We start from the raw sequence: 25,211 nt of genomic DNA on the forward strand, positions 1-25,211 counted from the left end.
CACTGTTTGATGCGTAAACAAGCTTCGCGGTGTGTGACCTCTGAAGTCAATTTAACTCTCTTAAAGCTCTGTGATTTGCCGTCATCATCCCGTTTGTCACCCGTGTGAGGGAGTTGGGGCCTTGGGGTCACCTCCAAGCCGTGCATGCTCAGTCGTCAGCACCTGGTGGCTCTGGAAAAAAAAAAAAAAAAGAAATTAAACGTCACTTGGAAATTAGATTAGAAATTTATCTTTTTTACTAATATAAAATGCCACGTAGGCTTTTGAGATTATGTATTATTTTATAGCAATTGGTGTTTTATGTATTGTCTCCAGGCCTACTGGGGCAATTTTCTGATAAGCCATGAATATTCAGATGTACAAAACAGGTTGTCTTAATTTTCTTCTAAAAAGATGTAAGAGGGGTAAGAAGCACCGACAGGAGAAGTTCAGGTTAGGTGTATTATTTTGAGTGCAGCCATACTTTCCTGCATTAAGTCAAAACTCACTGGATTTTAAATCTGTACAGTTTATGATATGTGAGTTATATCGCAAAGTTTTAAAAGTAATGGTTGATGGCCAGGGGTGTACATAATATAATGTACTATAAAAAGGGAAAACAATAAAAATTCCAGACTCTTCACCCCAAAGCAAGAACTAGAACATTATCCAAACTTGTATGTACTCATGAGTTTCTTATCTGGCCTTCTCCAGTTTACTGTTTCTGACTGAGGTAAACATTCTAGACTTGTGGATTTTGTTTTTCATTCTCTGGCCTTTTAAAAATAGTTTTGTCACATACTCGTCTCTTCAAACCTTGTCTTTTAGGGTCCTCTTCCTTTGAACTTTTGACAGATAGTATATGGTTGTGGTTCATACATTTCGTTGCTTTTTAATGATGCGTTCATCTCTTAACCCCAGTGTTGTGATAGTGTTTCTTGTTTTGCTTCTAACAAATGTACTCTGCGAACTTTTCTTGCAGCTGTAGTTGCACAAGTTGTCTGTCTAAAGTAAATACTGTAGATCCTAGGAGAAAGTTTTAGGCAATCAGGATTAAAATAGAAATAAAGTGAGTGAAAACGCCAAGATTCTGCTTCCTTAATCAGGAAGACTCATTGTCCTTGAGGTCAGTTCCTAGTTGTTGTATTTGCATGAGGAACTAAGATCCTTGTTGATCTCTTTACACTGAATCCCTTCAAACAGATTGTGGAAAATCTGGCACTGTTTGGTACCCTTTGAGTGCAAAACTAGCAAGTTGGAGAAAACTCTTGTTTTGTAAAGCCACCCTTTTTGTTCTCCACCACTCCTCCCCTCCTCGAAGCCTTTGGCAGAATATTTATTGAGGAATCTTCGTTGCCTTAAAACACTCTTGCAAAAGAAACTTGTACTAAGCTTTCTCTACCTAGTTGGCACAGGCTTTGGTAAAGGGGAGTATGAGCCAGAGGGCAAAGCCTTAAAGGGAAACATGGGACCCCCGTGTTACTCCACAGCTTTTGAGAAGGATCTGTGCTTGTTGTGGTAGGTATTTTAAGACTTGTCAGCCACACACTGAAGTGTTTTTTAGGTTAAAGAATGCTCTAGGGTGTACTCTAGACAAATTACGGAGCAGTATTTCCTGAATTTCTCAGATTGTGTGTGTGTATAAGTAATATGACTGTGTAGCTTTAAATGACTTGTTTTGTTGAAGGCAGAAGAGAAGAGCTTTTTATTTTTTATTTCTTATTTTTTTAGACAGGGTCTCACTGTGTAGCCTAGAACTCTTTATGTTGACCAGGCTGGCCAGGAACTTATACAGATTCCCCCAATCACTGCCTCCAGTGCTAATATTAAAGGCATATGCTACCACATGTGGTTGAGAGGAGCAGTTTTAATGTTTATAGCTTGCAAATGTTTTTATAGGATAATAGACTCTGCTTTTAAAATACAGTTTTGTATTTCATTATAATATTAGTGGCAGAGAGTTTGGGGATTTCCCTCACAACTTGAAATGAATAGGAAGGCAGAAAATTACTCACAGATAAGAATTGTTAATTAACATTTTTGTCAAGCATACCTTTAGTCTTTGTGTGTATTTTGTATCTCCTAAGTTATCACATGTTTCTTTAGAGTTCAGTCTTGGTACAGATGCTGTGAAAGCATGTGAACATTTTCAAGTCTTTATAACTATTGCCAAATCTTTCTTAAAAATTTTATGTCTCAACTTCTTTGTTTTCTAGAAGGTGATAACAGTAGTCATCTAATTGTTACCCTTCTTTCAGGTTTGATCCCTACAGTCTGCTCTGGCTGTGCCAGTGGCAAGAGGCCATTTAAATATGTGTATTGTATTTAAAAAATTATGTGTTGGGCGTGTGTGAGAGGTGAGTGTGAGTGGAAGCATGTGAGTGTGGAGGTCGGGGTGGATTTGTTCTCCCCTTTCATGTTTACATGGGTTCTTGGGATCAAACTCAGGTCATCAGGCTTGCACAGCAAGAACTTTTACCCATTTGAGCCATCTTGCCAGCCCTGAATGTGTTTATAGATTATGGTACTCTCAGGCTCAAAGTCCTTCAATGACTTTTCAATTCATGAGATAAAATTCAGACACAGTGTTACTGTGGTTTATATAACCCACACTGGTTGTGTCAATAGAAATACAATGCAAATTGCAAATCAGAACCATGTTAAGTAATTTAAACTTTTCTTATAGCCATATAACAAGAGAAAGACTATAATTAAAATGTGTGTGTATATATATACATATATATAATTTTAGATTAAATAAAAAATATTTCACAAACTGGGTGGTTGGCACATGTCTTTAATCCCAGAACTAGGGAGACAGAGGTAGGCAGATCTCTGAATCCAAGGCCAGCCTGGTCTACAAAGGGAGTTCCAGGGCAGCCAGGGCTACAGAGAAACCCTGTCAAAAAAAAACAAACAAACAAAAACCAGTGCTTTCAATATGTGATGAATGTGAATGCGAGAGAGTATTTGTAGGATATTTTGTGCTTTTGGAGATGATGCACACTATCCACTTGTACTGTGTCCTAATTCAGGTTGGCCATGATTCAGTGTTTATACTTGTAAGATCTTTATTATTGAGCCTTTTATCTATCTAGGATAGCAGCCTTTTGCTCTGTATTGCAAATATTTTTCCTGGCTCTTCATTTATCTTGTATTTACTTACAGGCCTTCCTCATTTTTCTTCCTCCCTATCCTGTTTCCTTCGTTGGATTTTTAAAATATCTTCGTTAATACTTACCGCTTAAAAATGTATTTTGTTTGAAAAAAAATTTTTGTGTGTCTGTGTGAGTGCATCACTGAGCACTGGTCCCTTGGGAGTTCAGGATGGGTGTTGGATCCCCTGCAACTGGAGTCACAGTGGGTTGTAAGCTGTCTGAGTTTTGGGATCCAAACTCTGGTCCTCTGAAAGAACAGTAATCAGTCTTAGTCACTGATCCGTGTTTCTAGCCCAATACTTAACATTAAAAAATATATACTATTGTGTGTATGATGCAGGTAGTAGGTGTATGCATGGAACAAAACATGTATGGAAGTCAGAATATGACTTTGGATTTGCGGGATCAAACTTAGGCTATAAGACTTATATAAATAAATAGTCTTCCCACTGAGCCATCTTGACAGCGCAACAGTTAAATTTTTATGACTTGACTTTGTTTTTATATTTAAAGTAGTCTCCTTCTGAGATAGCTTTTAATTCTTTCCTAATATTTATTATTATTGTTTTTAATTATGGGGGGAGTGTGTACATGAGTGTGTAGGTGTCATTGGAGGCCAGAGGCATTGCATTCTCCTGGAGGAACCAGAGTTACAGTTGGATGCTGAAAAAAATGAACTTAGATCATCTCTAAGAGCCATACTGACTCTTAATTTCACAGTCATCACTCTGGTATCTCTTTTAGTTCTTTAAAGTTTCATTTTTTTCAGATCCATATTTCTGTGTTCCTCTGAGATGTGTTTTTACATAAATGTAAATTAAAATAACTACATGACTGGCCAGTTGATAGTATTCTGTCAAAAATACGACTGTGGGGTCAGGCTATTAGAAGTCTGGTGACGTCAATTCATCATCAGTTCCCATGCGAAGATAGAAGGAAAGAACTGATGCCACAGAGTTGTGCTCTGACCCCCAGGCATACCATTCTGACACATGCGCCCTCCTCCCTCACCTCATCTTGCAAACCTTTGCATTTGCACACAAACACTAAATAAATTTACATTTACCTAAAACCCGCTTGTGTTCTCCATAATAAAATACCTTTATTTCCATGCTAAAATCAATATGTACTCTCAGACCCTGGGCCTGACTCAATGGACAAATGCTTTCTGTAGGCTTGCATTGAGTCCTGCTTACATACATGTTTAGAAAGTTCTAGTGGTTGTTTTTCTTCCTTTCAACACTGAGCACCTGATTCATACCAGCCTCTGTGTTAAGTGTTGAGGGTACAATTATAACCAAGCTGTAGTCCTTGCTTTCATGGAGTTTGTAAGTATAAGAAAGGGAGGCAACTAAAGCAACAGATAGTACTGTTCTGATCTTAAAGTGTCTGGAAATAATAGGCACTAACTGGTGCTTTTAGCATACATCTGTCTCTAAAGAGGTGACAGTTGATTAGTCAATGGTACTAACCTGGGTTTGGTAGTTTATTAGTTCCATTAACCTGGTGCAACTTTTTTCCCTCTCCTCTTTGACATTCCTTACCTGTTGTGGAACCCATGCTGCTCTCCAGTTTACAATCTCCCTGCCTCAGCCTTGTGAGCACTGAATGTATGCTATTGTACCTGGCAAAACTTTAAAAACTACTGACAAACTTACTTTTTTTGAAACCACTCACATCCTGTCATGCCCCTAAAGCTTGTCCTGTGATTCTGGTCTGAGATTGAAGAGTTAGAGGGAGGATGGCTAGTGCATCAGATAAAACACAAAGTATTTGAGTACTTAGTGTTTGTTGGCTGAGTGAGGGAGAGTGGGACAAACTCAACCCTTATTTTGGAGACCTGTTAACAAGTGTGTTCTTTTGCCTTGGGTGCATTTCTTTCCCATTTCTAATCCATGGTCTGTTTTTATCTTTTGGGTTTTTTCCCCCTATGCAGACCTATCCACAATGTCTTTGCTTCATTGTGATTTCCTGGAGAACTCTTTCCTGTTACTACGAAATAGGCCTTATCTTTCTGTTGGCTGTGTAGCTTATTCAGAGTAGGCATTTCTTTCATAATCAATTAACAATTGGAGTCCATTAATCAAGCATGGTTCTAGTGTTTGTTTCTTCTACCAGTGCCATGTTTGATGGTCTGTTAACTACCAGCCTCTCCTGTCTAAGTAGTTAAAATGACAATATAATATTAAACTGAAGTTCCTTGTTTATTAGTCACATTTTAGGTACTCTGTAGCCATATATGGTTACTGATTTGTATTGGACAGGAGAGATAGGAAGTCTTTTGTAATAATAAAGTTAATCTTGATTTGTAATCATGTGGCAAATGTCTATATTATTTTAATAAAAACAGCCATGCCTAGCTATTGAAATTAAAATAGCCATGACTAACAAGTGAGAATTGAAATACAAACTTGACATTTGTTTTAGTTTAAAAATAATATGTAGCCAGGTGTGGTGGCATATGACTTTAATCCCAACATTCAAGGCATAGGCAGACAGGGCCAGCTTCATCTACATAGCAAGTTCCAGGACAGCCAGGACTACATAGAAAGACCTTTTAAAAAAAGTATATATTGAATAATGATAATTTGTGTGTGTTACATAGTTAAAATTTTAATATTTTAATGTCCTCCAACTCATATAGAATATTGGAAATGTATGCTCTAGTGTTGTTTGTTTGTTTTTTTATTTTTCAAGACAGGGTTTCTTTCTCTGTGGCTTTGGAGGCTGTCCTGGAACTAGCTCTTGTAGACCAGGCTGGGCTTGAACTCACAGAGATCTGCCTGCCTCTGCCTCTGATTGCTGGGATTAAAGGCATACCATGCGCCACCACCTCCCAGCTGGTCATGTCCTCACTCTTGACACAGTTGCTAGAGACTATGTTCATTTTGTGGACCTTAGCATCCTTGGCAGGCAGTGATAATCTAGGTGGTGGTTAGAAGTTACTGTGGTGAGGCTATAAGTTGACTCCATTAACTTAAGTGGCAGGAGACTCTTTTTTTGAAGATTCATTTTATTGTCTGATTCTGTGTTTCTATTTGTGTGTGTGTGTGTGGGGGTGCTGTAAGTGTGTGAGTACAGGTGCCCATGGAATCCTGAAGAGGGGTTGTCACATCCCCTGAACCTGGAGTTACAGGCAATTGTGAGCCACCCAGTTGTAGGTACTGGGAACTAAATTTGGGTCCTCTCCACAAACAGGAAGTGTGACAAGAGATTTATCTGTTCACTTTCTGCTTTCAGAAATTGTAAGATTGTTTTGTTTGCAGAAGTTATTTTTAAAAACAAAACAGCCAGGTGTGGTCTCACATTCCTTTAATCCCAGCACTTGGGAGGCAGAGGCAGATGAAATCTTTGTAAATTCAAGGCCAGGCCTGGTCTACAAATTAAGTTCTAGGACAGCCAGGACTGTTACACAGAGAAACCCTGCCTCGAAAAATCAAAAACAAACCAAAAATAAACAAAAAACCAAGATAGTCTTCTTTTGATAGCTATCTAATAACTAGCCTTTATCTTTTCATCTCTTATTTATTTATTTATTTTTGGTTTTGGCATTGAAGTAGGGAGAAAACAAAAACCTACCATCTAGCAGTTTGATTTAGACTCACGGAATATTTGTTTTGTTCACACTCCTCTTTTTAAGCAACATTGTTTGCCAATAGCCCGGAACAACACATGTTAACACATGACGATTATGAATGCTTTTCTTTTCCTTACACTTTTTGTTTTGATTCCCATTTAATTTGTGCTCATTGGTGACCTGGTTTAATCTCTTTGCACGCCCAAAACAAAGCAGTTTACTGACTATTGAATAAAGAGTTCATTCCTATCAGCTTGGTTTGTTCTTTCCTATCTGTAGTTTGCCTTAATTTTCTTAATGTTTCCTTTGTGAGCAGTGTGGTTGAATGGGCCATGGCCAACCTCTGAGCTTATAAGCTTTGTGCTCTCCTCCACCCCCAGTAAGAAGATAAACCACACCAGGGGTTGCAAACTAAAGCACATCCCTCACTGCTGGAGGTAATGTGTGTGTCTGCCAGAGAAATATGTTTTGAAAATTGTTTTTCTTATTCCAGAGATAGTTGATTTCAGACTCTATTCTCATGGATCCCAGCATGTTGTGCTGAAGTCGGGGTGGTCTTTTCATTGGTGACTTTGCACATCACCAGTTCTGTTCAGGGAAAGTGCCAGGATGAATCCCTTTTGTAAGAACAACAATGGATGCTATTCTTTTTAGGTTTTTTGTTTTGTTTTGTGTCAGTGTCTCCTGTAGTGTGGGCAGGCCTAACACTATATAGTAATAGCCAAGGATGACCTTGAACTTCTGATCTTCCTGCTTGTACCTTCTGAGTGCTAGGATTTTTGGCATGCCTTGTGTGTAGAGCTGGAGGTCAAACCCATGTGGTTCTGGGGATCAGTCTCAGGGTTTTGTGCATTGGATAAGCATTCTCCAACTGGGCTACCCTACCTCCCCACCCTATTACCACCCAGCAGCCCTATGCAGGATTTTTTTTTTTTTTAGATCAAATCTGGGCTGACCAAGTTGTTCAGTGGTGGCTTTTATTGTTTTGATAAATTTTTTTTTTGAGCTGGTGAGGTTTGGGGAAACCTCTAGGCTCCAATTAAAAGAAAAACACAGTATGTTCTCTCACTACTTGATGTTTATGAAGTGGCATTGTCACACACAGAGCTTCATGCAGACTCCTCATTCTTATCACACAATATTGCTGTCATATAATTTAGGTGCATAATTTCTGGGTTTGATACTGCTCCTTTACACTTGATTTTGTTGTTCTCTTCTGCTATTAGAAATAGAGTAAAATACCTTTATTTTAATGTGTGCCCCCTAAAATGATTATTACCCATAAGTTCTTTTCACTTCTTGGTTACTAAGTCCACAACTCCCTTTTTTGTTTTGTTTTGAGATAGAATCTCAAAAAGTGTAGTCAAAGCTGGCCTCTTGCTATGTAGTCAAGACCAGCCTTATTATTGCGTCATCCTCTTGCCTCTCAGCCTCCCTGGTATTAGGATTACAGGCATGTACCAACACAGTTGGCTCTCCCTTCTTTTGTCTTGGTAGTAGACTGGCTAAATTAGTGTTAGTACTATGCTGACAAGATGAGTGTCTATTCCTTACAAATAATTCACTTTGAAGTGAAAATTGCCCCCAGAGCAGCGTTTTCTTTGGTGCTCACAGCTGTCTACTAATTCCATTATTGCCATTTTTTAATTAAATTAACTTTTTATATCTTTTTTGTGCATGTGAGTGCATGTCTCACTTTGTGCACACCTAGAGGCAAAGGACAACTTGCAGGAATTGGTTCTTTCCACCACATGGGTCCTAGGGATTGAATGGGGTTGAACCCTGGTGGTCACACTTAGGGCAGATGTCTGTACCTGCTGAGCCATTTACTAATCTGATCCTGCTTGCCAATTTTTAACTTTCTTTTTCTCTAACTTACTTGTAAACATTTTGGTCATCTGCAATCTGTCTTTCTCAAGTCTGCACTGTAGATTAGATGTATTCTTTTCGCTGATTGCTCTAGTACTTCTAGTACACGTGAGCAAGAAAACCTGAACTTGACTCAAGAAGTGCTGGGCATTCAAAGCAATGAGTTGTTGCAAAGGATTTTGGGACTAGGCCTCTGAATTGGCTCTTTCAGTTTGTCCACTTAAAGGGCATAATAGAATATGCAGCTGTTTGGGCTTCAACAGGGTATTGCTCCATATTCATGTCTAGTTGCAATTATGTGGATTTTCAGTTTGTTAAAAAGACTTCCCTTTGTACTCAACACAATTTTGTTGGCTTTCTGTTCTAACATACAGTTTTTCTCTGAGAAAAAAATTATTGCAAGATTTTGAACTTTGAAAACTGTAAATCTAAAATTCTTTAATCCACAAGTGATTGAAAACATTTTAAGAACGCACCGTAAATAGCAAGCATGGTGCCACTTGCTTGAAGTCTGGAAACTCTTAGGAGGCAGAGGTAGGAGAAGTTCAAGACCAGCTTCACCTTCTCTTCTAAAAGAAACAAACAAGACAGAAGAGTTTACTTTAATATGCCTTAATTTTATGTATTGCCAGCTCAAAGTATTGGTAGATGTTTTACTAAATATCTTAAATGCCAGTCAATCAGGTAATGCTAAGATGTCAAAGTTTCAGGTAAGCTACTAAAATGTAAGCAGTTCTAATTAAAGTATAAAATGCAGTAAATGTAGCCATGTGTGAAAGCAGACCCTTTTCTTTAAAAGTCAGAGTCCTCTGTAGTGTCTTCAGAGTCTAGTAAAAAATACCATTAGGCATAGTTTCTTGAATAGTTTAAAGGAAATACACTTTTAATCTCCATTTGGTAATAATAATTTCCCTTCTTCCCAGTACTTGGGGGTCTAAGGCAACCTCCTGCTTAGAAGAATACATAGTGTATTCTAGGCCAGGCTTAGCTATAGAGAGTAAGGACTCTGTTTTAGACAAACAAAAAGTAAATAAAAACAACATGGCAAAAATGACAATAAACCTCCCTGAACTTTCTACCTGGGACTCATGGAAGGGTGGTTGAGGGCTCTAAGTTATATTCCTTGCACTGTGAAAAATAAATTAACTTTGTTCCTGAATGTGCCACTAGACAAATTGCCTTGTGTTTTTAGATCTCTTTTTGCAGTGAATAAGCAGTTTTAACTGGAAATAGCAACCTTTGGTTCACTGAAGATTTTATTTAGTGTGTTGTGATACTAAGACTATGTAAGTGAGTTTTATAGATAGCTTAGAAATGACTCTTTAGTATTTAGTATTTAGGGTTTAGCTTAGAAATGGCTCTCTAGCATTTAAGGTTTTTTTTTTTAAATGCTGGGGTTTTTGTTTGTTTTTTTAAGTTAAGGGTGCATTTACTAAGTCTTAGAGAACACTGTTTTGTTCCTAGCAAAATTTTATTATGGATTTTGTGTAGCTTTTTAAAATTTTTCAGATAAAAACGTGAGCTCTGTTAAAAGAAAATCTGTTTAAAGCATAACTTCACATTCGTGGCTTGTAAAAATGCCATGTTATTTATGTTAAAAGCATGTATCTTGCCTACCCTATCACTGAGTAAATGAAAGTTGCTTGTGTGAATTTTCATTATACTTTAAGCCAGACAAAAGAAAGCAAATCGCTTATGATGGGAAAACTGAAACATTACAGCCTGTTTCTTTAAGAAACCAGCTTATCCAGGGGTTTAGTGTGTTTAACCTAACCTGCTAGCGAGGAAAAGTTCTTTAAAATAATGGATATTAGTCGCATCCAATCACAGTTATCAGCCTCACTAACAGGGTGGAGATTTGACTCTTCGGCCACTAGAATTGCGGGAGGTGGAGCTTGGTATTCAGGTTTGGTTGCTTTGGAGTACAGCTTCAAGTGAAGTTAATCTGAGGTGAAGCAAACAGAACATTGTGGAGGTTTTGTTGGTAGGATTTTTGTTCTAATCTTTTAATGATCTTATGTTTTGTACTTTTGCTCCTTTATGCTTTTGTGTATACTAGGCTTTGTCATTGTTTCTATTTTCTGATGCAAACTGAACATTAAAATTAAGCAGGGAAGCAGAACAAAAGGGCTGTTTGAACAGGAAATAGGTGCTCAAAGAATCAAACTTGACTTTATAATTATTTTTAGTTTAGAATTTGAGTGCCATTAAAAAGCTTTGAATCAAAATCATCTTCACTAACAGGCTTTTCTCTTGAATCGGATGTTGAAGCAGTCATTTGTCAGTTTTTATATGTGACATCTTAGGAGGTCTGTTTGATGTCATTTTTCTTGAATCTAAACTGTTAACTTGCTAAAAGAATGAGAAATTTGTCCTTTTTAAAAAATAGAAATGCCAACTGTTTGATTTTTTTTCTCTTAGTGAACCACTCCCCCTTTAACTCTAGTGTATTTTAAATTTAGGGATATGTTGACATTTTTAGTATCACAGTTTTAGCTTTGTCTGTACAAAGGTCATTGATAGATATTACATATAAGAAAATAAAACTGCTTTCTTTAGAATTCATTTTTTGAAAGGTGAAGATAGTGGTTAACATCCCTTTAAAACAGAAAAAAAAATGGATTTATATTTCTAAAAGCTATAGGTGGGCTACCAAAACTCGAAAAAAGTAGTTATGGTTCTCTTAACATTTATTACCTAGATAATTAGAAGTACGACTTAGTATTCTTTTTTCTTTTCTCTTGTGCCCCTTGCTTTCAGGAATCAAGGGATTAAAAAGTTCCTTCTAATGTCAGCACAGGTGCCAACCCAGTCCTCCCATCCTCTGTGTGTGTGTGTGTGTGTGTGTGTGTGTGTGTGTGTGTGTTTGCTGTTTACTTGTTCCAGATCACTTGAAGCGTTTAAAATCAATGTTTTTCTCCTGTGGTTATTGCTTAAACAATACTGTACTACAATCAGGAAGTCACACGTGTGCTCACAGTACAATTGCATGGCCTCATTTTTCCCTCTACCTCTGTAGCTTGTATTTCTGCGTTTTACAGTAATTGTGTACTGGAAAGCTCGTGTTAACACTGTTTTAGTTCTGGTAGTTGTGTAGTCCTCTGAAGCTAATCTGGTTTTTCATCTTTTCCTTTATATTGTTCCTAATTTTACATTATTTTAAATGGCACTGCAATGACTATATATTTGTGTATACTACAATACTTTTTGCAAAATACTAATTTATTCAGGAAAAAAAAAGTCTCCTGTGGAATAGGCTTACCTAGCTAGATAAAAGGATGTCAACCCTCACTGGCCAAATTGCTTTCCAGGAAGATTTTTTTCCCCTTTTCTATTGCCACCCACAGGACAGCTTCAGAGTTCCTTGGGAGTAAGCCCTTAATTTTGTTACATTGTACCTTAAAGCTCTTGAGTTGTTTGTTGGTTTTGTCTAAACAAATAGCTTATTTTAAACTCCATTTTCCAAGATATAGATAGATCTAAATCCATTTTCTGGGTATTAAAATTAGCTGAAGGAAATTGGGAATGTTTTACCTACTTTAGTAAGCAATTGTGTATCTCTGCTGGTTGTTTTATTTATTTATTATGCGGATTGCTCTCAGCATGTTCAGGGCTTAATATTTTACACTGGCTTTGTTGGTGCCAGCTCTCATAAGTATGTGCTGCTCCTGTAAGCTTCTACCATACCGAGCCTTCCCTTTTTCTAAGAAAATATATCAGGAACATTTTTAGAGAGAGTCCCAGTGAGAGCAATTGTTACCTGTTTCTGAACATGTAATAAGTAAATAACCTCTGTCAACTGTGTTTCTCTACTCGGAGACTTTAAAAAGATACTTAAAAGGCAAAATCTGTGTAGTTATAGGTTTTAAAATATCAATACTTTTTCAGTGTTTACAGGTTTTCAGTTAAAGGTAAAAAAGGTAGCTGTGCCCACACAGTGTTTACAGACATGTCTGTACTTAGGGACAGGCATTGTTTTCAAAGAGGGCTGATCCATGCTGTCCAGAGCTGGTCTCTAGGTGTAATAGGATGTAACTGAGTTAGGAGCCAGTGGACTGATGCTGTAGAATAAATTCCAAAGTTATCTTCAGACAAAATTCAAAATTTTAACTTATTTAATAGGGATAATGATAAGCATGGACTATTCTCTTATTCATGATAGTAGTTGAGCACATACAATCTTGACTCAGTCCATCTCATTTTGTATTGTAAATCAGTTTATTTTCTGTAAGTTTTTCATGTAATTTACTGATGACTTAGTATCATTATTTCCAAAGCTGCTAATGCTATGCTTGTTTTGATGTTTGTTTCCAGGACAATAGAGGTTTGGGGGTGCAAGGTAGGTGTCAAATGCCAACTTTTTTGTTATAGTTGACGAATGATTTTCTTCCCCAAATGTTTTTAATTCTTCATGTTTGGAAAAGAAGAAAATGTTTTAATTTTTTATATACTTTAGTCACAAATATTTCCCTTATTCTGAGTTAGACAAAATATTTGATTTTCTTACAATTTAACCTTAATGCATGAAGTAGAGATGAAGGTAATTATATACATAATCATTTTAGTAGCAGCCATTTAAGCGATGCCTGTTGATTACATTTTAATAGTTATTAAGGTAAAGATTTACCTGTTCATGTGCTCTGGGGAGCACTGAAACCTTAAGACATGATTATCATGGACACTTTCTCTCCTGCATCTCTGCTCTGTTGGTCTCTGGTTGACAAGTAGGGACTGCCTTCTTAGTTCAGTGGCTTCAGGGGAAGAGTAAATGTCTGAGTGACTATAGGGAGAAGAGAATTCGTAAATTTACCTAGGTGTTGGGGAAAGATGCAAAAAGCAATTAAAAATGCAGTAAAAGTTCCTACTGTTAGGCAGTTCAAGGGGATATAATGATTCCCCCCCAAAATCATATAAGGACAAGTTTTAATGAACAGTATGCTGATAAAACTTGAGGCACCCTAGAAGCTTGTTATTTATGTGGTTTCTTTGTTCTGTATAATAACAGATTTTAGAGTTCTGCAATGTCTTTCCCATGTGGCTTTCAGTGTTTTAGCAGGTTAACTCCTGTTGGTAACATGGGAAGTGCTCATTTATGAGCTGATACCTGAATCTGTTGGATGAATTTGGTTTTCTTGGTGTGGATGTGATTAGAGTTCACTTGAAGCAGTTTTGTAGTTAGTGGTGTTTTGGTAGATGAGAGAAGATCCATCTGTTCCTCTCTGCACATGTCCCTTCGTGCTGGCACCTGGATCTCTTTTCGAGGATTTTTGTCCTGTACTGATTTTCCTCAGTAACATTTAGTACTCTTGACAGCTATGAAAAACTTTACATGAGTTCAATCACACTATCTGTGCTCCTGTTTGTGAACTTCTGTGTCCTTTGCAAATGTGCCTCCTTGTAACTAAGAATGGAGCTTCATAGGATTCTTAATACTTTCCTCATTCCAACCACATATTCTTATTGTTATTGGTTCCAAGACTGGAATCTTAAACCCAAACACGTGTGTGTGTGTGTGTGTGTGTGTGTGTGTGTGTGTGTGTGTGTGTGTGTGTGTGTGTGTGTATTTGAGACCCTTAGTCATACAGCTCACCAAATGTATCCCTATGCTAGATAGAATCTGGGTATCATTCTGATAATTTCTGTTATCCCAGGTAGCCACAGTTTTAACTGTAAATCAGTTATCTCTAGGATCTGTCCACTTCTTTTCCTTACTTCTTTAGTAAAAACTACACTGATTTTCACTTAAATTATTAGAACAGCCAGCTAGCTAGCTGACCTCTGCACCGTTCTTTGCAGACAGAAGGCACTGTTGACCATGCAATCCTATCTAGCTAGGGATTCCTGCCTTTGGAACTGTAACTACCTAGGAATAATAATAATAAGGCCTGCTAATTCTGGGCTAAATATTCTCTCTGGTAGTCTCTAAACAACCTTAAAAGTCGTGGGACATTTAGAAAGCCTAGCTAATTTGTTCAAAATTGCCTAAGTGAATAGCTAGCACTGAGATTGAAACCAAAGTTCTTTCCTACAACTAAGCTATGTTCTCTTGTTTTGATATAGGATCTCATTGTAGCCCAGTGTATCTTGAACTTGCAGCAGGGGTTACAGATGCCTTGTCTTGCTGAATATTTCTTTCTAGACTTGAGTGTAAGTGTACTTGTCCAGATTTTTTAAATTTTTTTTCCCTCACACTACTCCACTTTATTCTTTAACCAGCTATTTACAGTTCTTCCCTGTAGGAAAGGCTCAAAACTTTGACATTTTTTGGAGGAACTCTGCAAAAAAAGACATGACAATTTCACATCCCCATGGTATTAGAAGAAAAAAGAATGAGACATAGGAAGAGTGTAAAGGTAGTTTTCCATATGTGGTCTGTTTTGAATTTCTAAACTGTTGAATTCCTCACATTTATTAAAAGTCTGAGACCAAGCTGTGTTAGAGGAAGATTAGGCAGAGTGTGAAAGCCCTTTATCTGAGCTGTGGAAATGCTGATGACTGTTTCTGCAGCTGATGGAATGGGCCTTGTGTAAAGGTCTGTCTTGTATCCAGGTGTGTGAAGTATCTGGTGGGGAGCACAAGGCAAACTGACAGCCTCGCTGGGTACCATAGTGCGCTCTAGATGAGGCTGCCTGCCAGTTCTTCTGTGTCAAGTAAGACTGCCACAGACAGTATCACTAACAGGTATGACAGTGAACTAAAACATCATTGATTTGGAATAGTTTTCATTTCAAATCTTTCCTTTTGCCATCCTGTCATCTACTCTACAGTGGATGTATTTTAAAACCAAAGGTCCTTCACTGAGGAACAACAAAAAATAGCTTGTCCATCTTAGTTTTAAAAGAAGAGGTAAGTGGCTAGTACTTATTTCTTTAAAGGGAGTGGATTCTTTTTGTTTTTTTGTTTGTTTGGTTTCTTTAGTTTTTTGGTTTTTGGTTTTTTTTTTTTTTCAGACATGGTTTCTCTGATTATCTTTGACTGTCCCTGGAACTCACTCTGTAGACCAGACTGGCCTGGTAGTGGTGGTTACAGTAAATATCCATAGGTTGTTTGATGAAAAACAAAGGGTTTTTGTTTTTAACTCTTAAATATTTTTGAAACAGAAACTGCCATATTGCTGTTCAAAATAGCATGTTTACTATCCAAAATAGTGTTTAGCTAGTTTTTAATAATGAAAAGTGAAAAATAACAATATATGTGTTATAGCAATGTGACAGAATTTGTTGTAATAGATTTTCATGTTATATCATAATGTATGTAATTTGGAAAGAATTTTAGGTAGATAAGTAGAATGCAGAACCTTTTTAGCCAGTTGCTTGAAGTACATAGCATATATTTATTAGCTGTAGCATTTTATAAAATACATATTTTATTGGGAAAATTATTTTCAGAATTGTACTTAGAAGAAAAACTTCATTCTCCTGCCTCATTTTCCAGGCTGCCCCACAATTCACAGCACTCAGTAGCAGATTGACTGAGTTGTTTGTAGACATCTTACATTGTCACCCTCCTTACCTAGTCAGATTGGTTTGGAAACTGATGAGATTTCCAAAGGAAGCTCATCTTGTTTGATGTCTTAGGATGCATGCATGCCAAAATGTGGTTTTAAGTTACTGCTATAGCATCCCAGCAGACAAGATGGATGGCTTTTATGCCAAGATGATCAGGTAATTAGAAGAAGGGGGAAATCAACATGCCCTGATGATTTGATACATATATTTGCTACCTTTTTACAATATTAGTTGTAAGTCAAAAGTTTTATTTACCTGGAAAGGAGTGATCATAAAGTAGTCATATGGAGAAAAGAATAGCTTGTGTTAGGAAAAAAATCTCTTTTGCGTATTGCAACCAAAGTCTTCCTGGTTAGCAGATGTCATCTATATTACAACTGTCCAGTTTCTTGTTCTCACACAAGTAATTCTTGGCACGGGGAAGAGGCTCCCAGGGAACTATGATGACAGGATGGTGTGAGTGTGAGCCATGTGGAGTTGTGGCAGCTTCTATGCACAGTAGTAAAAACAGATTAGGAGGATTGGTTCAATGATAGCAACTCCTCTATTGAACACAGAATCACATTTGTTCTATTTTTGCAGTGCTGAGAACCTAGCCAGAGAATTTTGAAAAGCCTTCTAGGGACATTCCCTATCACTAGCTATATGAATCTCTCTGTTTTTTATTTAATTTGATTTGATGTGTGAGTGTTTTGCCTGCATGTATGCATGTGCACCCACTTGTGTGTCTGTTGCCCGAGGTCAGAAGAGGGCATCAGATTCCCTGAAACTGGAGTTGCACATGGTTGTGAGCAGCAATGTGTGTGCTGGGAGCCCAGCCCAGATCCCCTTCGCCATGAAGCCTTCTCTCTAGCTACTTGTACTAAATAAATGTTTATATGAATGGCTTGTTCTTTTTTTTTCACAAGTAGAATTGCTTGGTCATATGTGTAATAACTCAGTAAGAAACTATTAAACTTTCACTTGCATTAGTAATGAATTGAAATTGTTACCTCTCATCAGCACTTGATGTGATCAGATTTAAAATTTTAATCATCCTAGCGGCTATAAAGCAGATAGATACCTCACTGTGATGCTAATTTGCATTTCCTACCTATTAGTAATACTTCGAAGTGTTCCTAGTGAGTGCTAATACCCTACCTGTGGCTGGATATAGTTTTTCCATCTTTCCAGTTTTCATTTTAATAAGACTCAAATTTTTCTTGCCTCTTTTCCTTTAGCCTCTGATTCTCTCTTGAATCATATTTCTTCCTAATACCCAAGGCTTATAAGGCCTGTGACCAGTTCTGCAATCTACTCTGCTTCTAAACCTCAGCTATCAGAGGAAAATACATATAATTATGATTTTTGACACAGCTATTATTTTTCTGTAGTTTTAAAATATTTTACTCAAGATAAAACTTCGTTTGATTTTGCTTTAGACTACTGTTTTTAGTTTTGGTTTTTTTTTTGTTGTTTTTTTTTGTTGTTGTTGTTGTTGTTTTTTGAGACAGGGTTTCTCTGCTTAACACTGGAACTGACTCTCTAGACCAGACTGGCCTCTCAAATTCACATAGGTCTGCCTGTCTCTGCCTCCCTCATGCTGGAATTAAAGTTGTGTGTCACCATCACCCGGCTTTATAAAGCAGAAGTTGTGCGAACCATTCAGGAGCTTTGCCAACTCTGCTATTTTATTCTGTCCTCCATTCCAGTTTGGCTTACTGTGTCATACTTAGTGTGTGTGTACATGAGAATTGTTTTTCAGCAAGCTAGCTGGAGACATGTACCCCGAGTACTTTGTACTTCCTTAGAACAGAATATTCTCTTAGTGAGATTAAACCATGAAAATCCATTGAGTTGATGTTTGTGAATAGTATTACATAATCTTTTGTCTATATTCAGCTTTGTCAAATATCCCAACATTATATTTTATAATATTTTTTTAAGCCATGGATCTGAAAGTAGTAGGGAGATGTATTGGGAGTAAGAAAAGATGTAAATAGGGGAACAAAACAGGGACCAGAGACAGAAATGGGGATATTCTAACCAAAATACATTCATGTCTGAAATGACCAAAGAATAAATAAAAGTTTCACTATGAGCTTTAAAATTTACAACTCATTCTTTGGTTTTGGCTGCCCTTTTAGGTAATAACCTTTTCCCATCTTACTGTGTGGTTGCTTTAAGCTGTTGTTGCTTATAGGACTTTGACTTCTATACCATTCCATCTCATTTCATAGTTACCATTCAGGGACTGGAGAGATGGCTCAGAGGTTAAGAGCATAGGCTGTTCTTCCAGAGGTCTGAGGTCAATTCCCAGCAAGCACATGGTGGCTCACAACCATCTGTAATGAGATCTGGTGCCCCCTTCTAACCTGCAGGCATACATGCAGAAAGAATACTATATACAAAATAAATAAATTATAGTTATCATCCAGATTGTCATGGAATTTTCTCAGTTTCCTGTCCCTGCCTCTCCTAATTCATAAATACCTATATCGTCATCTTCATCCCTTTCGTGATGGAAAATACACATTCCTCCTGGGTAAGGAAATTATCCTTATATGTACAGTAAGCAATACTGGTTAACATGGTAGGTAATGGTAGATTTTTAAATTAAGTGAAGTTAGAAGGCTTGGAAACTCCATGTGGCTCATTGATATTGTATTGGACAGCACGTGTCTAAATTCCTTTATTTTGTAACATTTGAAGGATTTTGTGAAACATCCACCATGGTCTTGGACTTTTCATCTATGTGTCTTCATGTGGCAAACAGTTGTGTGACTGTTATGTTTTGGTCAACGAATTAAATACATTCTTTCCAGATATCCTATTTTTTGCCTTAATCACCTTTACATAGTTGGTCTTGGGGTGTGTGTGTGTGTGTGTGTGTGTGTGTGTGTGTGTGTGTGTGTGGACCTTTCACATATTTCTGACAGGATCCTCCAATTTTCCAACTTCTTTTTTTCACTTATCATACAAGAGAGCAGTAATTCAATGCATTTGCCTTTATGTTAAAGCAAAGCACAGTAAGGACCATACTTTACTTACTTTTGTCTCTTCATAGTTCATATTCAAAAAAATGTTGAGTTGAAATTTCATCTCTACCTCTAGATGTTTCCTGTGGGTTAATACACTATTTGTGTAGCTTCCCATATCTGTGACAGTGACTAGCCTTCCCTGTAGCTGTCTGAATTCTGCTTTCTACCTAGTCTTCTAAATCATGGAGCCATCTCTCCAGCCCCTCTACCTAGTCTCCTTTAGACTAGTTTGACAGCTGTGTAAATGCTGCAACTGTGTTTTATTATTCTTCTGCCCATCTAGAATCCAGCCTGTAGGCATTTATCCATCAGGGGTAGCAGGTCACTGCAGCTCTGCTCACACTAGGTTGAATCTGTACTTTAACTCAGGGTGTCTAAAATACTAACCAGGCAACATCCATCATAAACAAAGCGATCGTCTCCTGTGACATAGTAAGTCACTGTTCTGCAGCTTCCCTTCTTTGGTTATGTTTATGGGGGTTGTTTGGTCTATTTTTGTTTTTCATATTATATTGTGTTTTGTTAAGTTATCTTTCTGACTACAGTGGCCATTCCTTATTCAAGTTATACAGCTTTGGAACCTTTTCATATTTATCTATTACTCTTAGACCATGGATTAAAACCAGGTGCTCATGTACACACACATTCATTGTGTGTGTGTGTGTGTGTGTGTGTGTGTATCTTGTGTACATTCCACCTAGATATATTTAACACTTGATCTTCAGGGAAACGCCTCTTGAAATGGGTGATTAGTGACCATGACTCATATTTTAGAATAGGTGTCTCATTCTGTAGTTGCTTGGTTTTTTTATATGGACTCTCTGGGTTCAGATCATTGCTTTACCCCTGCAATGGTTTGGCTATTGCTTTACTCTTACAGAGGTGAAAGCTCTGAAAAGTGTTAAATTCTTTAAGAAGTGAGGGGTTTGTACAAAGTAATTGGGTCACTGAGGTCATAATTAGGTCAGAAGAGAGTGAATTGGTCTATGGGAGTGAATTCCTTACAGAATGGTATTTATAAAAAAGCAAGCATGGCTTCTTAATCTGGCTTCCTGTCTCATCATGTGGTTCCTTCTGCATGTCTCTTGCCAATTGCTATGCCATCTGCCAGTGGCCCCCACCACAGGTCAAACCTCGGGCCACCCAGTCTTGGATTGTCAGACTCACAACAACAAGCTGAGTAGCCTCTTTATAAGTGTGCATGTATTTTGTTACAGGAACAGAAAACAGACTAAAACAGTGACTTGCCAGCAGTGTCTTGAACCAGTTCAGTGATTTCTCTAATTTTCCTCACCTGTTTCTACCTCCAAATGACATTGTGAAGATTAGAGGAGATAATGCAGACAAAGCGTTTATCATGAAAGTTGTCTTCTGTTCTTATCTTGTCCTGCTATGATCTCACTGGCAGCTTAATTAGTCTATTCTACCCATTGTCTTTTTACTGGCAGAGACAGGAAGATACCTAAGTGAATTTCCAGTAGACAGTTTCACAGAGAGAACCCAGATAGCCAGACATGGAAATATACCTTTAATTCTAGTGTTGATGTTATGTAGTTGAGAGACCCTCTTTCACCCTCCTTCCCCCCACCATAAAAAAAGAACCAAGAAAAAGGTCGTAAATAGAGTTGTGTTGAAGAGATATTTGTTCCCTACTGCTAGTTAGAACTCTGGGAAGGGAACTTGGGAACATAAAATGACAAGTAGCAGGCTATGGGATATTGTGATTTTTTTTAGTCCTAGGAGCTATATCTCTTTGGGCAGCAGAGTCTTGTTTGTTTGTTTGTTTGTTTGTGCAAATCTGTTTTGAGGTCAGAAGACATCTGCCAATGTGAGTGCTGAGAATTGAACTTGGTCCCTCTGCAAGAGCAACATATGCTCTTAACCTGAGCATCTCTCCAGTTCCAGGCAGTACAGTCTTAACTTTCTTTTTATTTTTTAATTTTTAGAACATTTGGGAAAAAATGTATTCATAAGCTGTAAGGCCATGTACCTGAAGCAGCACCAAAAACTGAAATGCTCCTTTGTTAGACCTGTCAGTGGTGTCAGAGATAGAGACAGCTCAAAGCTGCTGCTTATAGCAGTATGAGTTCTTTTCATACACTTCCATTCAGGTAAAGCTGGACCCATGACTTGACTGCTATAAGAAGTTTCAGGATTGCAGGGCGTTGGTGGCGCACGCCTTTAATCCCAGCACTCGAGAGGCAGAGGCAGGCGGATCTCTGTGAGTTCGAGGCCAGCCTGGTCTACAGAGTGAGTTCCAGGACAGCCTCCAAAAAAAAAAAAAGAAGTTTCAGGATGAGCTAATGGGAACCCAACATGGAGTTTATTAAAAGGATATTTTTTAAAATGTAGTTTTAAGTTCAGGGGTTAGAAAGAGAGGCACTTAGGAAAAGGATAAGGCACGCCCAAGTGTATGTATGAGCTTCTCAAGGTAAAGCTGTGCTTTATTGTGTTCACAGTAGTCATATATGTGACTTTGTGGGTTTCAGAGCTATGATCTTCAAAGGATTGCTGAGAAATGTAAATGAGGGGCCAGATGGTGAAGGTGCTTCCTGCCAAAGCTGATGATCTGGGTTTGCTTCCCAAGACCCACGTGCTAGAGAGTGAACTGACTCCCTCCTCTGACTTCACTAGAATGTTGGAAAGTGTGTGTCTACACACAAATAAATATAATACTTTTTTAAAATGTAAATAAGGTACAGGAAAATTCCTGAGATAAAAGACAGGATTACAGTGGATAAGGTCAAACTCTAGGTCACAGAGATGCTAGAAGTTCAGGTATCTTCACAATAAACAACAGTTGTCTTGGTGTGAATCCCAAAAATAGCCAAGCATGGAGTAAGACCATACCCAAGACCCTGAATTCGCCTCACTGATTACTATTTTTAACATTTGAAAATTCCTCTATGAAAAACAAATGTCTTCACAGCAAATTTTGTTATTTGTGCTGGATTACTTGATTCTCAGCCAGCTTCACACTGTCTCTTGAGTGAGTGACTCCTTTTCTTTTCCATATCTCCATAACTTCCCCTCTCTGTCTGCCCTGCCTCAGACCCACCACCAAAAGTTCTGATTCCATTTGGCAAACAGAAGTCACCAAAGGGAAATACTGCAAAAATGAATTTCATCAGCGAGTCAGAATGGTTATTAGGCTCAGTAACTTGGGAAGTGAAGCAGGGAAATTTACTTGAGCCCAAGAGTTCAAGGCTGAGCTGGGCAGTGTAGTGAGACCCTATTTCAGGGGTTTGGGGTGGGCTCAGAAAGATTTCATTAATGTTCTGTTGTTTTGTTTTGTTTTTTTTTTTAGACATCCTAAGTGTTAGATGATTTTATGTCAGAAAAGGGTGAGGAAAGATGCTCCTATGAACTGGGGAAAGAAGGCATTGCAGGATGCTGAATGACTGGCATGCTTGTGATGAAACCCCAGGCCACATCTCAGTCTAACAATGTGAGTAGTTTTCTTAGAGCAATAAACTGTCCCTTAAAAAGAAATAGGTTACCAGGACCTTTTGTCCATTTCTTTTTACAGAGAGTTCCATTTAGATAAAACAATCTTTTAATAATGCAGTATTATGCCAGGTGTTGGTGGCTCACGCCTTTAATCCCAGCACTTGGGAGGCAGTGGCAGGGAGGCAGTGGCAGGTGGATCTCTGTGAGTTCGAGACCAGCTTGGTCTACAGAGTAAGTTCCAGGACAGGCTCCAAAGCAATACAGAGAAACCCTGTCTCAAAACAAACAAACAACAACAACAAAAAAACCCAAAACAGTATTACTGTGAAAATCAAGTGAAATATTTTAGATAAAAAATAAGACCTAAGGTTACTGATTTGTCCTCAGTATCCTAGATTTATTCTTCTCTTTAATAAAAAACATTCTAATTTTAATACATATTTAATTACAACCATAGTATATCCATTAGTATTAGCAACTGATTATATTCCTGAGTTATTTGTTCCTAATAGTGCAGAAATCTTAACTTCTCAGACTACAAACAAATCATTTACAATGACTATTTAGTCAACAGATTAGGAGCTATTTTGCATTTTCTGTACTTTCAATTTTTTCAAGAGAGAGCACTCAATAACTTAGAGTGCTTGTCAGTACAGAGAGAATGATAATCTAGTCCACTGTTGTATGTCCATTTGACTTAGGATATATCTTAAAATAACACGTAACAGGAAGAAGAGTATTTCATTTTGTCTAGAACTTTGCATGTTAATGCTGGGAGGAGGGTTAATATTGAATGATAAACAAAGGAAAGATGGTCTTGTATTTCAAGTAAATACTTTGTTGTTTGTTAGAGCCTTAAACAGAGTAAAAGAGAGGAAAGATTCTTAAATAGTGTTCCAGGTAAACAGAAGTAGGTAAGATACTTAAACACACAGCACAGCACTTTTATTCTACTTTTTGTGGATTTTTTGGATGGAACCCAGGGACTTGTACATGCTGAGGAAGTATTGTGACACTGATTAACTTACCCAGCTGAACTGAGAATTTTTCTAAAATCAAGAAATCTGGTTATTTCATCATGTGCTGGCTAGTTTTGTTTGTTTCTTTGTTTAATCAATGCCACACATCTAGAATCATCTGAGAGGAGGAAGCCTCAATTGAGAAAATGCCCCCTATAAAAGCACTCTGTATTCTTAATTAGTGATTGAAGTGGGAGGGCCTCAGGGCCCCACCCCACTCTTTGTAGGTGATGCCTCCCCTGGCTGGGTGCTGATGCCTCCCCTGGCTGGGTGCTGTAAGAAGGCAGGTTGAACAAGCCATGAGGAGCAAGCCAATAAGCAGTACATGCCCTACTCCACCCCACCCCATGGCCTCTGATTCAGCTACAGTCTCCAGGTTCCTGCCCTGTTTGAGTTCATGTCCTGACTTTCTTCAGTGATGAGCATAAGCCAAATAAATCCTCCTCCTGGCATCTTGCTTTTGGTCATGGTGTTGCAGCATAGCAATAGAAAGCCTGAGACATGCCATTTACTTGATCTGAAGTAGTTTCTAAATGGGCAGTCCATCCTTCTTCATGGGGGTTGGTTTTATAGTTTAGAAAGAGAAAAGGCAAGAAAAGAACTGACTTAAAGACAGAAAAAGTTCTCATTCCTACAATGTGTGAATGTCTTGAAATAATCTGAGCAAGCACAGGCCTTGTGTAAGTTTGTTCTGTGAGATTCTGATGCATTATGCCAGTCAAAGAAAGAGCTGGAAGAGTGGAGTGCCCATGCACCCAGGCCTCTGGCTGCCCTTTAATGTGTCAAACCTTTCTGGGCTCTTCTCCCACTGTGGGAGAGAAGCATGAGCAGTATTCTCATGTGAATTAGCATCTTAGTCTCTGAAAATAATTGGGCAGAGAGAGTAAATGAAACTAGAAGTTTTTTCTCCTCAAGAGAGTTTTCCTATGTACCACAGCTTTTCCAGCTTAACCTCAGCAGTAGTACCCAAACTGGAGTAAAGCCAGAGAGTACTGACATTGCTAGTCAGGTTACAAAATAGGCATTTTTCATAAATGCAGGGAACTAATCATGGATCATATATGACTTGCTAAAATTTTGATTCCTCAAACTTAAGGTGGTTTTGAGAAGTCTGCCAGATTTCTAGTCAATGCTGGGTTTACAAAGGAGGCTCAGAGAAGAGGGGCTCTTGTATATTTCCACCAAAAACACCGCCTCTCTTCTCCTAAGCAGCTGATTTTACAATGGTGCTGTTTTCAGGTTACCATCTCTTCTGTAGTCCATAACAGTTTCTTAGGAGTCTGTGTACTTGTTTCTTCATCTATTTTTGCACAAAAAACTTAACTGTTGTTTGTTCTCATGTGAGGAGAGTATGGCTAGCAGAGAGGCCTACCTTTTCTCTCTATATAAAAGTACTTCCTGTCCAAGCAGGAGAAGCAGAATTCCAATGCCCAAGCACCACATAAAATTACAGGGTGCAGCAACCCACTTTATAACCCCAGAGACAGAGATGGAATCCATGTGATATGTTGGCTAGCCAGGCTACCCAAATGAGCCAGCCCTGGCCTTTGCTTTAATACTAAGATAGAAAAAGATCAAGGAAGGTATTCAGTGTCAGCCTCTAGCCTCAATGTGTGTATATAAATGCACAC

General features: G+C 38.0%; 1 protein-coding gene across 6 annotated transcripts in view; it reads left to right on the forward strand.

The window, feature by feature from the left end:
- Positions 1-25,211, forward strand: part of Zfand6 (zinc finger AN1-type containing 6) — a 67,170-nt gene that overhangs the window by 458 nt on the left and 41,501 nt on the right. Inside the window, exon 1 of one of the 6 annotated variants that reach the window (XM_013118948.3) lies at positions 10,490-10,567. The exons of the other annotated variants lie outside the window; for them this stretch is intronic. The gene's annotated coding sequence lies outside the window, so the exon portion shown is untranslated. Of the gene's footprint in view, positions 1-10,489; positions 10,568-25,211 lie in introns of those variants that run through there. 6 annotated transcript variants of the gene reach the window in all.

This window comes from Mesocricetus auratus, unplaced genomic scaffold (genome assembly GCF_017639785.1).
Source record: "Mesocricetus auratus isolate SY011 unplaced genomic scaffold, BCM_Maur_2.0 Super-Scaffold_4256, whole genome shotgun sequence".
Taxonomy (NCBI): Eukaryota; Metazoa; Chordata; class Mammalia; order Rodentia; family Cricetidae; genus Mesocricetus; species Mesocricetus auratus.